Below are 12,813 nucleotides of genomic sequence, written 5' to 3' on the forward strand. Positions count from 1 at the left end.
AGCAAACCAAAAAAGAAATTTTAAGCGCAGCAGAGTAACCAGCACACATACCTGTTAGCTCAGGTGAGTTTAAAAGGCTGCTGTTGATAACAAGGGCATTTGCTAAATAGATGGTGTGTGTGCAACAATATACTGAAAGGTCAATTATATTGTGCAGCTTATCTCACCACCTGTAGTTATTTAGGTGAAAGCTCCAAAATGCTTGCCTAATATGTCTGTTTATCCAAAAGGAAGTAAAAAGGGAGAGCTAGAAAGATAGCATTGCATCACATTACATGGCAATGCAATGCACAGTTGCTGAAGTTGAACCAAAATGAGCTTGTAATCTGGCTTCTGCAACTTTGAACATGAAAAATCCAATGAGGAGAAGAAAAGCAAAGCCAAAGAGTCCATCCCAAAATCCGACAAACAAGCAAAATGAACAAAAAACATTGAATTCAATTCTTTCTGATTTTAGAAACTGCATTAAAGAAGGGGTGCACCGGTCCTGGAGATACTGCAATACCAGGTCAATGCGTGGAGTGGACAGAGCAAGCTCTTTTTCCATCTCCCTGTTCTAAAAATCCATTTAATATATGGTCCCCAGATAGGGGACGTATCAGATATTAAACTGATAAGAACAGATTTGTTTTTTTTTTTATTTTTTTTTATCATATTTACATAGCATGAGGATACGACGCACTAACTAGACACATCACACCCCTATGCTACACAAAACACTCAATCTGAAAGAAAAAGCATGTCAATCAATACAGTACGACGAACCGTGATAAGGGATGGGGATTGGGAAAAAGGGGATGGGGAGGGGAAAATCACAGGCCCGAAGCTTTATTGAAAGACAAGACACATAAGGGGAGAGGGGGAGGAGGGGTTTAGTCCTCGTCCTCGTCCTCCGGACCGTCCATGATGGAATAGTCTCTGAGCAGGCTGTGGATCAGCCTGCGGCAGTCCTGGATGGACATCCTCTCCCTCCTCAAGATGAGCCGGTTCCTGGCGACCCAAACGGCATCCTTGAAGCAGTTCATAAGGCGCCAAGCCTCCTGGATGGCTCCGACGGTATGAACCCCAGGGAAGAGTCCGTAAAGCACAGAATGGTGCGATAGGCTCGCCCTGGGGACAGAGTTCCTCAGGTCGTCCTCAAGTGCAGTCAATAGGCGCTGTGCAAATCCGCAGTCCCAAAAAGTGTGCAAAGATGTTTCCTCCACGAAGGGGCACCTTGGGCAGTACCGGGTCTTGCACAGGTTCCGGGCATGCATGAATGACCGGACGGGCAGTCCGCCCTGAATCGCCATCCACGACAAGTCCTTGTGCCCGTTGGTCAGCCTGTCAGACGACACATTTGTCCACACAGTCTCCAGCGTGTCCTGGTGAAGTCCTGTGATGTTCTCCACGTCATCCTTGGCTCTGATTAGCTTGTGGATAGTTTTGGGCTTCCACAAGTCGGGCTTGAGTCCCTCCAGTTGATGCTCCCCCACAAATCGAACGACGTCTCCGTAGAACCATGGCGTCGTCCAGTTGTAGGGGAAGGAGCTGTCCCACTTGTCCCAGCCGAGTCGCCTCCAAAGAGGAAGCAGGAAGAAGCGAGACATGGACCTGCCCGCGGAGCCATTCTTGACTTGCAAAGTCCGGCGGACACAATCACACACAAAAGAGGATCGCAGGAGGGTGGGGATATCTGGAACGCCCTTCCCACCCTTGCGAGGCTCCTTGTACATGACGGCCCGCCTGACTCTGTCCATCTTGGATCCCCAGACAAAGTGAAACACTGTCCTGGTAATGGCCCTGCACAGAGTGACGTGTGGGGGCCAGGCCTGCGCCGTGTACTGCAAGACGGGCAGGACCTCATTACGCAGGACGAGTGCCTTACCCTCACAAGTGAGGTGTCTGAGGCTCCAGAGTCCGATCCGTTGCTTCACCTTGGCCAAGCGTTCTTGCCAGGACTTGAGGGCCGCTCCTTCCTTCCCGAACCAGACTCCCAGCACCTTGAGGAAATCCGGTTGAATGTTGAAGGGGAAGGGGGCGGAGGAGGCCGGCTGCCAATCCCCGAAGAGCATGGCTTCCGACTTCCTGCAGTTGACTTTGGCCCCTGAAGCCCGGCCGAACCTCTCACACGTCTGGACGAGGGCGTCGACTGAACCACGATCAGCGCAGAAGACGGTGACGTCGTCCATGTAGAGCGAGCACTTGACCTCGTGTCGTCCCGGACCCGGTGCGGTGATCCCTCTGATCTCTCCATTCTGCCGGATAGCCTCTGCGAAGAGTTCTATAACACAAACAAAAAGAAGAGGTGATAGAGGGCAGCCTTGTCTGACCCCAGAGAGGACAGGGAAGGGGTCAGTCTTCCAGCCGTTCACCAACACCGAGCTGTGGATATCAAAATACATCAGACGGACATACGAACAAAACATGTTACCCAAACCTAACCGGTGCAGAGCTCGGCCCATGAACTCGTGGGAAACCCGGTCGAAGGCCTTCTCCTGATCCAAGGAGACCAGGGCCGCGTGTGCGCGGCGGACCTTGATGTACTCGACCGTGTCCCGCACGAGAGCGAGGCTGTCTGCGATGCGACGTCCAGGGATGCCGCAGGTCTGGTCCGGGTGGATGATCCGTCCGATGACCGTCTTAAGTCGTGTCGCCATCGTCTTGGCCAGGATCTTGTAGTCCACGTTGAGCAGAGTGATGGGACGCCAATTCCTCAGGTCGCACCTCTCTCCCTTCCGCTTGTACAGGATCGTGACCATTCCTTCCCTCAAAGATGGAGGCATTCTACCCTCCACCACCATCTCCTCGTACAGGTCCAACAGGTCCGGACAGATGAGGTCTCCCAGCGCTACATAGAGCTCCGCTGGAAGACCATCACTGCCCGGGGTCCTGCCGGTCCTAAAGGATTTAGCGGCAGAGAGCAATTCGCCCACCATCAGAGGTTTGTCCAAGGCTGCCGTGCCTGCAGGATCAAGATGGTTAGTGATACCTGACAGGAACTTATCAGCAGCGTCGGGGTCGGTAGTCTTGTGGGAGTAGAGTTCGCTGTAGAAGTCGCTGACGACCCTCATCACGTCCTCCTTCCCACGTCGCATGTTTCCGCTCTCGTCTCGCAGCTCGTTCAGGGGCGTGTGACCGGCATGAAGTTTCCTGAAAAAGAATGAGTTACATTTCTCACCCTTCTCCAGATTCTCCACTTTGGAACGGAAGATGATTCGCTTGGACTCCTCCTCAAAGTGCCTTTTCAGGCTCTTCTTGGTCTCCTCCAGCTCCTCCCTCACGTCCCAGCCGCAGTGAAGAAGGTCCTGCAGCGACCGCAGCTCGCGCTGCAGCCCTCTGAAGTCCCTCCTCTTCTCACACGCCTGTTGTCGACCCTTGGCCTGAAAGAAACAGCGAAACTCAAGTTTAACATATTCCCACCAATCAGAGACTGTTTGGAAGCTACCCTTGTAGGACTGCCACATTGCGTAGGCTGCTCTCAGCTCCTCCACGACTTCATCCTGAGCCAGCAGAGCACAATTCAGCTTCCAGGAGCCGGGGCCGGACGGAAAACCGTCGCCGAGGACACCTTGTAAGTGAATGGCTCTGTGGTCGGAGAAGAAGCAGGAGACCATCGAGTGCCTACTCTGCCTGACTGCCCGAGAGGTGAACACAAAGTCAATCCTGGAGCGGAGTGAGCCATCGGGTCGGCTCCACGAATAGTTCGTGGAGCCTCTCCCCATGGAGCCCACCACGTCCTGAAGAGAGGCCTCGGTTACCATCTCGATGAGCAGCTTGGACGTGATGTCCAACTTGGCAGATGTGCCAGAACTACGACCGTCCTCCTCGATGGGGCAGTTGAAATCCCCGGCCATCACTAAGGTCCTGGTGGTGGCAAGCTGAAGCTGCAGGGTCTGGAAAAGCTCCAAACGCTCATTCTTCAGTGGGGACGCATACACGTTGATGAACCTGACAGGTTCTCCCGCCCAGTTGCCATCTACAACAAGAGCCCTGCCGCAGATGAGCTCCTGGACGGACTCAAGCGTGAATGCGCCCCCCCGATCAGAATTGCGACCCCCGCAGACTTGCAGTCACCCCCACCGGACCAGTAGGATGGACCGTGGGACCACTCCCTGGCCAGATGTTTGAAGGACCTAGAGGAGGGAAGGGAACATTCCTGCAACATATAAACATCACACAACTGGGAAGTAAGGAAGGCATAAATAGTCTGACGTCTGAACTTGTCCTTGATGCTCCTGACATTAATGGAAAATAAGTTAATATTAGCCATCATGTAGGGAAAAAAGAAAAAGTTAGCGCAGGCAATACACCTTAGTTACCACTCCGGTCGGGTGGTCCCTCGTCGGTGTTGACTGCTGGTGACGGGATCACCAGCAGGCCCTCTTCCTCCATCTGGTCAAGCAACGCGGCCTCAATCTCGGCGACCACCAGTTCCTCCTCTTCTGGCTCGGCCACCAGGGTCTCAACCATGTGCTCCATCTCTTCTGGCTCAGGGAGGGTATCCTCCTTTTCGCCTATGAAATCCAGAATCTTCTTTTTGGAGGATTCAGTAGCAGGGCTGTCCTCCACCTTCCTCTTTCCCCGGGTTGGAACTGGGGAGACAAGAAGGGGAAAATCCTCCTCGGAATAGATAGCGGCGGGTGGAGGAAAGGTTAATTCCACCGCTACCATGGTCTGGGGAGGGAGAGTGGCTGCCGGGGCAGGGGAAAGGACACCTGCTGAGGAGTAGGGGAAGGAGGAAGAGGAAGTGGAATCCTCAGCAGGGGTGGCCGGGGTGGGGGGGATTGGACGGGGGTGGCAGGGGGAGGGATCGAGAGAGGGGTGACAGAACTCTTACCCTCCTTTGACTTTTTCTTCTGCTTCGGAGCTGCTGGGACCGTCGCTGGGGCTTTGGCCACCGACTCCTTGACCGCTTTGGCCTTGGTCGTCTCGGCCTTGGCCGCTGGGGCCTTGGTCGTCGCGTCCTTGACCTTCACAGGCCTGGTCGTCGGGGCCTTGTCCTCCGTAGCTGGGGTCGTCGCAACCACCGATGCCCAGGATCTCTCACGCCTGGGGCAATCCTTGTACAGATGAGCCGCCAGCCCACACAGGTTGCAGGACGTCTTCTTCGGGCAGTCCTTCGAGCTGTGTCCCGTCACTCGACAAATCCTGCAGGCATCCTCCTTGCAGTCCTTCATCTCGTGGCCGTTCTTGCCGCATCTCCTGCAGTTCCGCGGCATGTCCGGGTAATAGATGAGGCCGTAGGAGTTGCCCAGGGAGAATGTCGGGGGCAGGTGCCGAAGTCCGTCTGAGTACGCCAGGTCCCTGTGAAGTCTAACGGTCACCGACCACTTACCTGTCCAGAAGCCGAGTCCATTCAGGATGTGAGAGGGTTCCTTCACAACCAAACAGAAGCGTCTCAGGAAGGTACAGATGTCTTGGCCTGGGGTGTGCGGGTTGCGCATGGAGACCGTGATCCTCCTTTCATCCCTCTGGATAGGGCAGCTACCTGTAAAGGCAGAGAAAGAATTATCCGGTCCTTTTGCGCTTACCATTTCCCAGAACCTCCTGCAGGTGTTCACAGTGGCGAAGGTGACGAAGAAGATCCCCGTCAAGAAGGTCTGGATGCTGAGGGTGTCCGACCTGGAGAAGCCTCGATCCAGCAGCATCTTCTGGCAGAACACGTCCGAGGACATGTCCGGCACCCTCCCATCCACTTCCTTCAGCTTCAGGGCCACCGTCTGCCGCATCCATGGCTCCAGGGCTGGAGCTTCGTGGCGGGGCTTTTGGGGTCCCTTCTGCTGGCCAGTCGTGGAGGCAGAGTCCTTGGGGTCAGAATCGGCTCCTGGCTGGGCCCTCCTGGCTGTCCCCAGCTCCAGGCTCTTCTTTTCGGCCTTCCTCGCAGCGCTTGCCATGGCTTTCCTCCTGCAGTTACTTCTTGGAGCTGGATCTGGAACTCTTCCCGGAATGGGTGGAGCTATGTAGATTCTTCTCCCGTCGTGTTCTGGACAAATTCCCCGAAAGGTCTTTGTCTCGATGATTTTCTTCCTCGAAGATTCCACAGGACAGCCCGATTCTTCTCCGAGTCTTCGTCTTCTTCTGGATTCTTTAGAGCTTCTTCCTCCCACCGATATCCGCCTTCGTTCTCTGATGTCAGCTGGGCTCCGAAGCTCTACTCCTTCCGAGTTCGATCGCTCTCGTCAAGTGTAGATCGTAGCTCTTGTGTTCTTAAAAGAACAGATACTACACTTGATCTTAGCCAAAAGGCCGAGAAGCGATAACCAGAATTGGTTTCAAACTACGGAGCCACCCAAGGATCCTGAAAAGTCCATTTGTGGAGATGAGCTCCTGGACTCCCGTTAAGAAGACATGTTGTCAACCTCTAGATCCCTTACATGCCTGCACTTTTCGGCTTGCTGCTGCTGCAATCCACGCGTTTTAGATCTGCATAACTCCACCTCTTTAAACACAGCACCTTCACCCCCTGCTGTTCCCACCCGCCTCAACACCGTTGGAAGGGAGGAGAACCAATTAAGGCGGGGGGTGGGGTGGAACGAGCAGCTGTCTACCCTTAGCAGGAGGGCTCCTGATTACATACCTCTCCTGCTGCTGCTGCTGCTGGCTGTCCAGCAGCAGACTGAAGGTGGCTGCTGCTGTGCACAGGTATATAAAGGCTCAGAGCCTATTATGACACGCGCAGCCAGCGTTCCATTGCCACATTCCATCTACTGCAGGCAGGATACCTGGCTGGCTGAATGTCGCTGAGAAGCTCACAGAGACCGCCATAAGCAACAGTTTAACAGAATGCCACAGACTAATCAACCAAACTTTTTGGGTTGGGTTCTCTTTTATAGTCTGCAGGCATTAAATGAAAGAAGTCAGTGTCCCAGCAGAAGGAGACAACGTTTCAGAAAAGGCATTGTAGCAAACCAAAAAAGAAATTTTAAGCGCAGCAGAGTAACCAGCGCACATACCTGTTAGCTCAGGTGAGTTTAAAAGGCTGCTGTTGATAACAAGGGCATTTGCTAAATAGATGGTGTGTGTGCAACAATATACTGAAAGGTCAATTATATTGTGCAGCTTATCTCACCACCTGTAGTTATTTAGGTGAAAGCTCCAAAATGCTTGCCTAATATGTCTGTTTATCCAAAAGGAAGTAAAAAGGGAGAGCTAGAAAGATAGCATTGCATCACATTACATGGCAATGCAATGCACAGTTGCTGAAGTTGAACCAAAATGAGCTTGTAATCTGGCTTCTGCAACTTTGAACATGAAAAATCCAATGAGGAGAAGAAAAGCAAAGCCAAAGAGTCCATCCCAAAATCCGACAAACAAGCAAAATGAACAAAAAACATTGAATTCAATTCTTTCTGATTTTAGAAACTGCATTAAAGAAGGGGTGCACCGGTCCTGGAGATACTGCAATACCAGGTCAATGCGTGGAGTGGACAGAGCAAGCTCTTTTTCCATCTCCCTGTTCTAAAAATCCATTTAATATATGGTCCCCAGATAGGGGACGTATCAGATATTAAACTGATAAGAACAGATACTACACTTGATCTTAGCCAAAAGGCCGAGAAGCGATAACCAGAATTGGTTTCAAACTACGGAGCCACCCAAGGATCCTGAAAAGTCCATTTGTGGAGATGAGCTCCTGGACTCCCGTTAAGAAGACATGTTGTCAACCTCTAGATCCCTTACATGCCTGCACTTTTCGGCTTGCTGCTGCTGCAATCCACGCGTTTTAGATCTGCATAACTCCACCTCTTTAAACACAGCACCTTCACCCCCTGCTGTTCCCACCCGCCTCAACACCGTTGGAAGGGAGGAGAACCAATTAAGGCGGGGGGTGGGGTGGAACGAGCAGCTGTCTACCCTTAGCAGGAGGGCTCCTGATTACATACCTCTCCTGCTGCTGCTGCTGCTGGCTGTCCAGCAGCAGACTGAAGGTGGCTGCTGCTGTGCACAGGTATATAAAGGCTCAGAGCCTATTATGACACACGCAGCCAGCGTTCCATTGCCACATTCCATCTACTGCAGGCAGGATACCTGGCTGGCTGAATGTCGCTGAGAAGCTCACAGAGACCGCCATAAGCAACAGTTTAACAGAATGCCACAGACTAATCAACCAAACTTTTTGGGTTGGGTTCTCTTTTATAGTCTGCAGGCATTAAATGAAAGAAGTCAGTGTTCCAGCAGAAGGAGACAACGTTTCAGAAAAGGCATTGTAGCAAACCAAAAAAGAAATTTTAAGCGCAGCAGAGTAACCAGCGCACATACCTGTTAGCTCAGGTGAGTTTAAAAGGCTGCTGTTGATAACAAGGGCATTTGCTAAATAGATGGTGTGTGTGCAACAATATACTGAAAGGTCAATTATATTGTGCAGCTTATCTCACCACCTGTAGTTATTTAGGTGAAAGCTCCAAAATGCTTGCCTAATATGTCTGTTTATCCAAAAGGAAGTAAAAAGGGAGAGCTAGAAAGATAGCATTGCATCACATTACATGGCAATGCAATGCACAGTTGCTGAAGTTGAACCAAAATGAGCTTGTAATCTGGCTTCTGCAACTTTGAACATGAAAAATCCAATGAGGAGAAGAAAAGCAAAGCCAAAGAGTCCATCCCAAAATCCGACAAACAAGCAAAATGAACAAAAAACATTGAATTCAATTCTTTCTGATTTTAGAAACTGCATTAAAGAAGGGGTGCACCGGTCCTGGAGATACTGCAATACCAGGTCAATGCGTGGAGTGGACAGAGCAAGCTCTTTTTCCATCTCCCTGTTCTAAAAATCCATTTAATATATGGTCCCCAGATAGGGGACGTATCAGATATTAAACTGATAAGAACAGATACTACACTTGATCTTAGCCAAAAGGCCGAGAAGCGATAACCAGAATTGGTTTCAAACTACGGAGCCACCCAAGGATCCTGAAAAGTCCATTTGTGGAGATGAGCTCCTGGACTCCCGTTAAGAAGACATGTTGTCAACCTCTAGATCCCTTACATGCCTGCACTTTTCGGCTTGCTGCTGCTGCAATCCACGCGTTTTAGATCTGCATAACTCCACCTCTTTAAACACAGCACCTTCACCCCCTGCTGTTCCCACCCGCCTCAACACCGTTGGAAGGGAGGAGAACCAATTAAGGCGGGGGGTGGGGTGGAACGAGCAGCTGTCTACCCTTAGCAGGAGGGCTCCTGATTACATACCTCTCCTGCTGCTGCTGCTGCTGGCTGTCCAGCAGCAGACTGAAGGTGGCTGCTGCTGTGCACAGGTATATAAAGGCTCAGAGCCTATTATGACACGCGCAGCCAGCGTTCCATTGCCACATTCCATCTACTGCAGGCAGGATACCTGGCTGGCTGAATGTCGCTGAGAAGCTCACAGAGACCGCCATAAGCAACAGTTTAACAGAATGCCACAGACTAATCAACCAAACTTTTTGGGTTGGGTTCTCTTTTATAGTCTGCAGGCATTAAATGAAAGAAGTCAGTGTTCCAGCAGAAGGAGACAACGTTTCAGAAAAGGCATTGTAGCAAACCAAAAAAGAAATTTTAAGCGCAGCAGAGTAACCAGCGCACATACCTGTTAGCTCAGGTGAGTTTAAAAGGCTGCTGTTGATAACAAGGGCATTTGCTAAATAGATGGTGTGTGTGCAACAATATACTGAAAGGTCAATTATATTGTGCAGCTTATCTCACCACCTGTAGTTATTTAGGTGAAAGCTCCAAAATGCTTGCCTAATATGTCTGTTTATCCAAAAGGAAGTAAAAAGGGAGAGCTAGAAAGATAGCATTGCATCACATTACATGGCAATGCAATGCACAGTTGCTGAAGTTGAACCAAAATGAGCTTGTAATCTGGCTTCTGCAACTTTGAACATGAAAAATCCAATGAGGAGAAGAAAAGCAAAGCCAAAGAGTCCATCCCAAAATCCGACAAACAAGCAAAATGAACAAAAAACATTGAATTCAATTCTTTCTGATTTTAGAAACTGCATTAAAGAAGGGGTGCACCGGTCCTGGAGATACTGCAATACCAGGTCAATGCGTGGAGTGGACAGAGCAAGCTCTTTTTCCATCTCCCTGTTCTAAAAATCCATTTAATATATGGTCCCCAGATAGGGGACGTATCAGATATTAAACTGATAAGAACAGATACTACACTTGATCTTAGCCAAAAGGCCGAGAAGCGATAACCAGAATTGGTTTCAAACTACGGAGCCACCCAAGGATCCTGAAAAGTCCATTTGTGGAGATGAGCTCCTGGACTCCCGTTAAGAAGACATGTTGTCAACCTCTAGATCCCTTACATGCCTGCACTTTTCGGCTTGCTGCTGCTGCAATCCACGCGTTTTAGATCTGCATAACTCCACCTCTTTAAACACAGCACCTTCACCCCCTGCTGTTCCCACCCGCCTCAACACCGTTGGAAGGGAGGAGAACCAATTAAGGCGGGGGGTGGGGTGGAACGAGCAGCTGTCTACCCTTAGCAGGAGGGCTCCTGATTACATACCTCTCCTGCTGCTGCTGCTGCTGGCTGTCCAGCAGCAGACTGAAGGTGGCTGCTGCTGTGCACAGGTATATAAAGGCTCAGAGCCTATTATGACACGCGCAGCCAGCGTTCCATTGCCACATTCCATCTACTGCAGGCAGGATACCTGGCTGGCTGAATGTCGCTGAGAAGCTCACAGAGACCGCCATAAGCAACAGTTTAACAGAATGCCACAGACTAATCAACCAAACTTTTTGGGTTGGGTTCTCTTTTATAGTCTGCAGGCATTAAATGAAAGAAGTCAGTGTTCCAGCAGAAGGAGACAACGTTTCAGAAAAGGCATTGTAGCAAACCAAAAAAGAAATTTTAAGCGCAGCAGAGTAACCAGCGCACATACCTGTTAGCTCAGGTGAGTTTAAAAGGCTGCTGTTGATAACAAGGGCATTTGCTAAATAGATGGTGTGTGTGCAACAATATACTGAAAGGTCAATTATATTGTGCAGCTTATCTCACCACCTATAGTTATTTAGGTGAAAGCTCCAAAATGCTTGCCTAATATGTCTGTTTATCCAAAAGGAAGTAAAAAGGGAGAGCTAGAAAGATAGCATTGCATCACATTACATGGCAATGCAATGCACAGTTGCTGAAGTTGAACCAAAATGAGCTTGTAATCTGGCTTCTGCAACTTTGAACATGAAAAATCCAATGAGGAGAAGAAAAGCAAAGCCAAAGAGTCCATCCCAAAATCCGACAAACAAGCAAAATGAACAAAAAACATTGAATTCAATTCTTTCTGATTTTAGAAACTGCATTAAAGAAGGGGTGCACCGGTCCTGGAGATACTGCAATACCAGGTCAATGCGTGGAGTGGACAGAGCAAGCTCTTTTTCCATCTCCCTGTTCTAAAAATCCATTTAATATATGGTCCCCAGATAGGGGACGTATCAGATATTAAACTGATAAGAACAGATACTACACTTGATCTTAGCCAAAAGGCCGAGAAGCGATAACCAGAATTGGTTTCAAACTACGGAGCCACCCAAGGATCCTGAAAAGTCCATTTGTGGAGATGAGCTCCTGGACTCCCGTTAAGAAGACATGTTGTCAACCTCTAGATCCCTTACATGCCTGCACTTTTCGGCTTGCTGCTGCTGCAATCCACGCGTTTTAGATCTGCATAACTCCACCTCTTTAAACACAGCACCTTCACCCCCTGCTGTTCCCACCCGCCTCAACACCGTTGGAAGGGAGGAGAACCAATTAAGGCGGGGGGTGGGGTGGAACGAGCAGCTGTCTACCCTTAGCAGGAGGGCTCCTGATTACATACCTCTCCTGCTGCTGCTGCTGCTGGCTGTCCAGCAGCAGACTGAAGGTGGCTGCTGCTGTGCACAGGTATATAAAGGCTCAGAGCCTATTTTGACAAGCGCAGCCAGCGTTCCATTGCCACATTCCATCTACTGCAGGCAGGATACCTGGCTGGCTGAATGTCGCTGAGAAGCTCACAGAGACCGCCATAAGCAACAGTTTAACAGAATGCCACAGACTAATCAACCAAACTTTTTGGGTTGGGTTCTCTTTTATAGTCTGCAGGCATTAAATGAAAGAAGTCAGTGTTCCAGCAGAAGGAGACAACGTTTCAGAAAAGGCATTGTAGCAAACCAAAAAAGAAATTTTAAGCGCAGCAGAGTAACCAGCGCACATACCTGTTAGCTCAGGTGAGTTTAAAAGGCTGCTGTTGATAACAAGGGCATTTGCTAAATAGATGGTGTGTGTGCAACAATATACTGAAAGGTCAATTATATTGTGCAGCTTATCTCACCACCTGTAGTTATTTAGGTGAAAGCTCCAAAATGCTTGCCTAATATGTCTGTTTATCCAAAAGGAAGTAAAAAGGGAGAGCTAGAAAGATAGCATTGCATCACATTACATGGCAATGCAATGCACAGTTGCTGAAGTTGAACCAAAATGAGCTTGTAATCTGGCTTCTGCAACTTTGAACATGAAAAATCCAATGAGGAGAAGAAAAGCAAAGCCAAAGAGTCCATCCCAAAATCCGACAAACAAGCAAAATGAACAAAAAACATTGAATTCAATTCTTTCTGATTTTAGAAACTGCATTAAAGAAGGGGTGCACCGGTCCTGGAGATACTGCAATACCAGGTCAATGCGTGGAGTGGACAGAGCAAGCTCTTTTTCCATCTCCCTGTTCTAAAAATCCATTTCATATATGGTCCCCAGATAGGGGACGTATCAGATATTAAACTGATAAGAACAGATACTACACTTGATCTTAGCCAAAAGGCCGAGAAGCGATAACCAGAATTGGTTTCAAACTACGGAGCCACCCAAGGATCCTG

General features: G+C 49.6%; 6 non-coding genes and 1 pseudogene across 6 annotated transcripts; all 7 read right to left on the reverse strand.

Annotated features, from left to right (window-relative positions):
- Positions 1-471: 471 nt before the first annotated feature.
- On the reverse strand, positions 472-656 carry LOC141193702 (U2 spliceosomal RNA). The gene has a single exon (XR_012266587.1). It is a non-coding gene; the product is annotated as a U2 spliceosomal RNA (small nuclear RNA).
- Positions 657-6,162: 5,506 nt separating this feature from the next.
- On the reverse strand, positions 6,163-6,240 carry LOC141193739 (U2 spliceosomal RNA; annotated as a pseudogene).
- Positions 6,241-7,355: 1,115 nt separating this feature from the next.
- On the reverse strand, positions 7,356-7,546 carry LOC141194148 (U2 spliceosomal RNA). The gene has a single exon (XR_012266939.1). It is a non-coding gene; the product is annotated as a U2 spliceosomal RNA (small nuclear RNA).
- A 1,115-nt stretch (positions 7,547-8,661) lies between these two features.
- Positions 8,662-8,852, reverse strand: LOC141194149 (U2 spliceosomal RNA). The gene has a single exon (XR_012266940.1). It is a non-coding gene; the product is annotated as a U2 spliceosomal RNA (small nuclear RNA).
- Positions 8,853-9,967: 1,115 nt separating this feature from the next.
- LOC141194150 (U2 spliceosomal RNA) lies at positions 9,968-10,158 on the reverse strand. The gene has a single exon (XR_012266941.1). It is a non-coding gene; the product is annotated as a U2 spliceosomal RNA (small nuclear RNA).
- A 1,115-nt stretch (positions 10,159-11,273) lies between these two features.
- Positions 11,274-11,464, reverse strand: LOC141194151 (U2 spliceosomal RNA). Its single transcript, XR_012266942.1, has one exon. It is a non-coding gene; the product is annotated as a U2 spliceosomal RNA (small nuclear RNA).
- A 1,115-nt stretch (positions 11,465-12,579) lies between these two features.
- On the reverse strand, positions 12,580-12,770 carry LOC141194265 (U2 spliceosomal RNA). Its single transcript, XR_012267051.1, has one exon. It is a non-coding gene; the product is annotated as a U2 spliceosomal RNA (small nuclear RNA).
- Positions 12,771-12,813: the final 43 nt, after the last annotated feature.

Source organism: Phyllobates terribilis, unplaced genomic scaffold (genome assembly GCF_046119375.1).
Source record: "Phyllobates terribilis strain yellow unplaced genomic scaffold, ASM4611937v1 Scaffold_66__1_contigs__length_7565176, whole genome shotgun sequence".
Lineage (NCBI taxonomy): Eukaryota > Metazoa > Chordata > Amphibia > Anura > Dendrobatidae > Phyllobates > Phyllobates terribilis.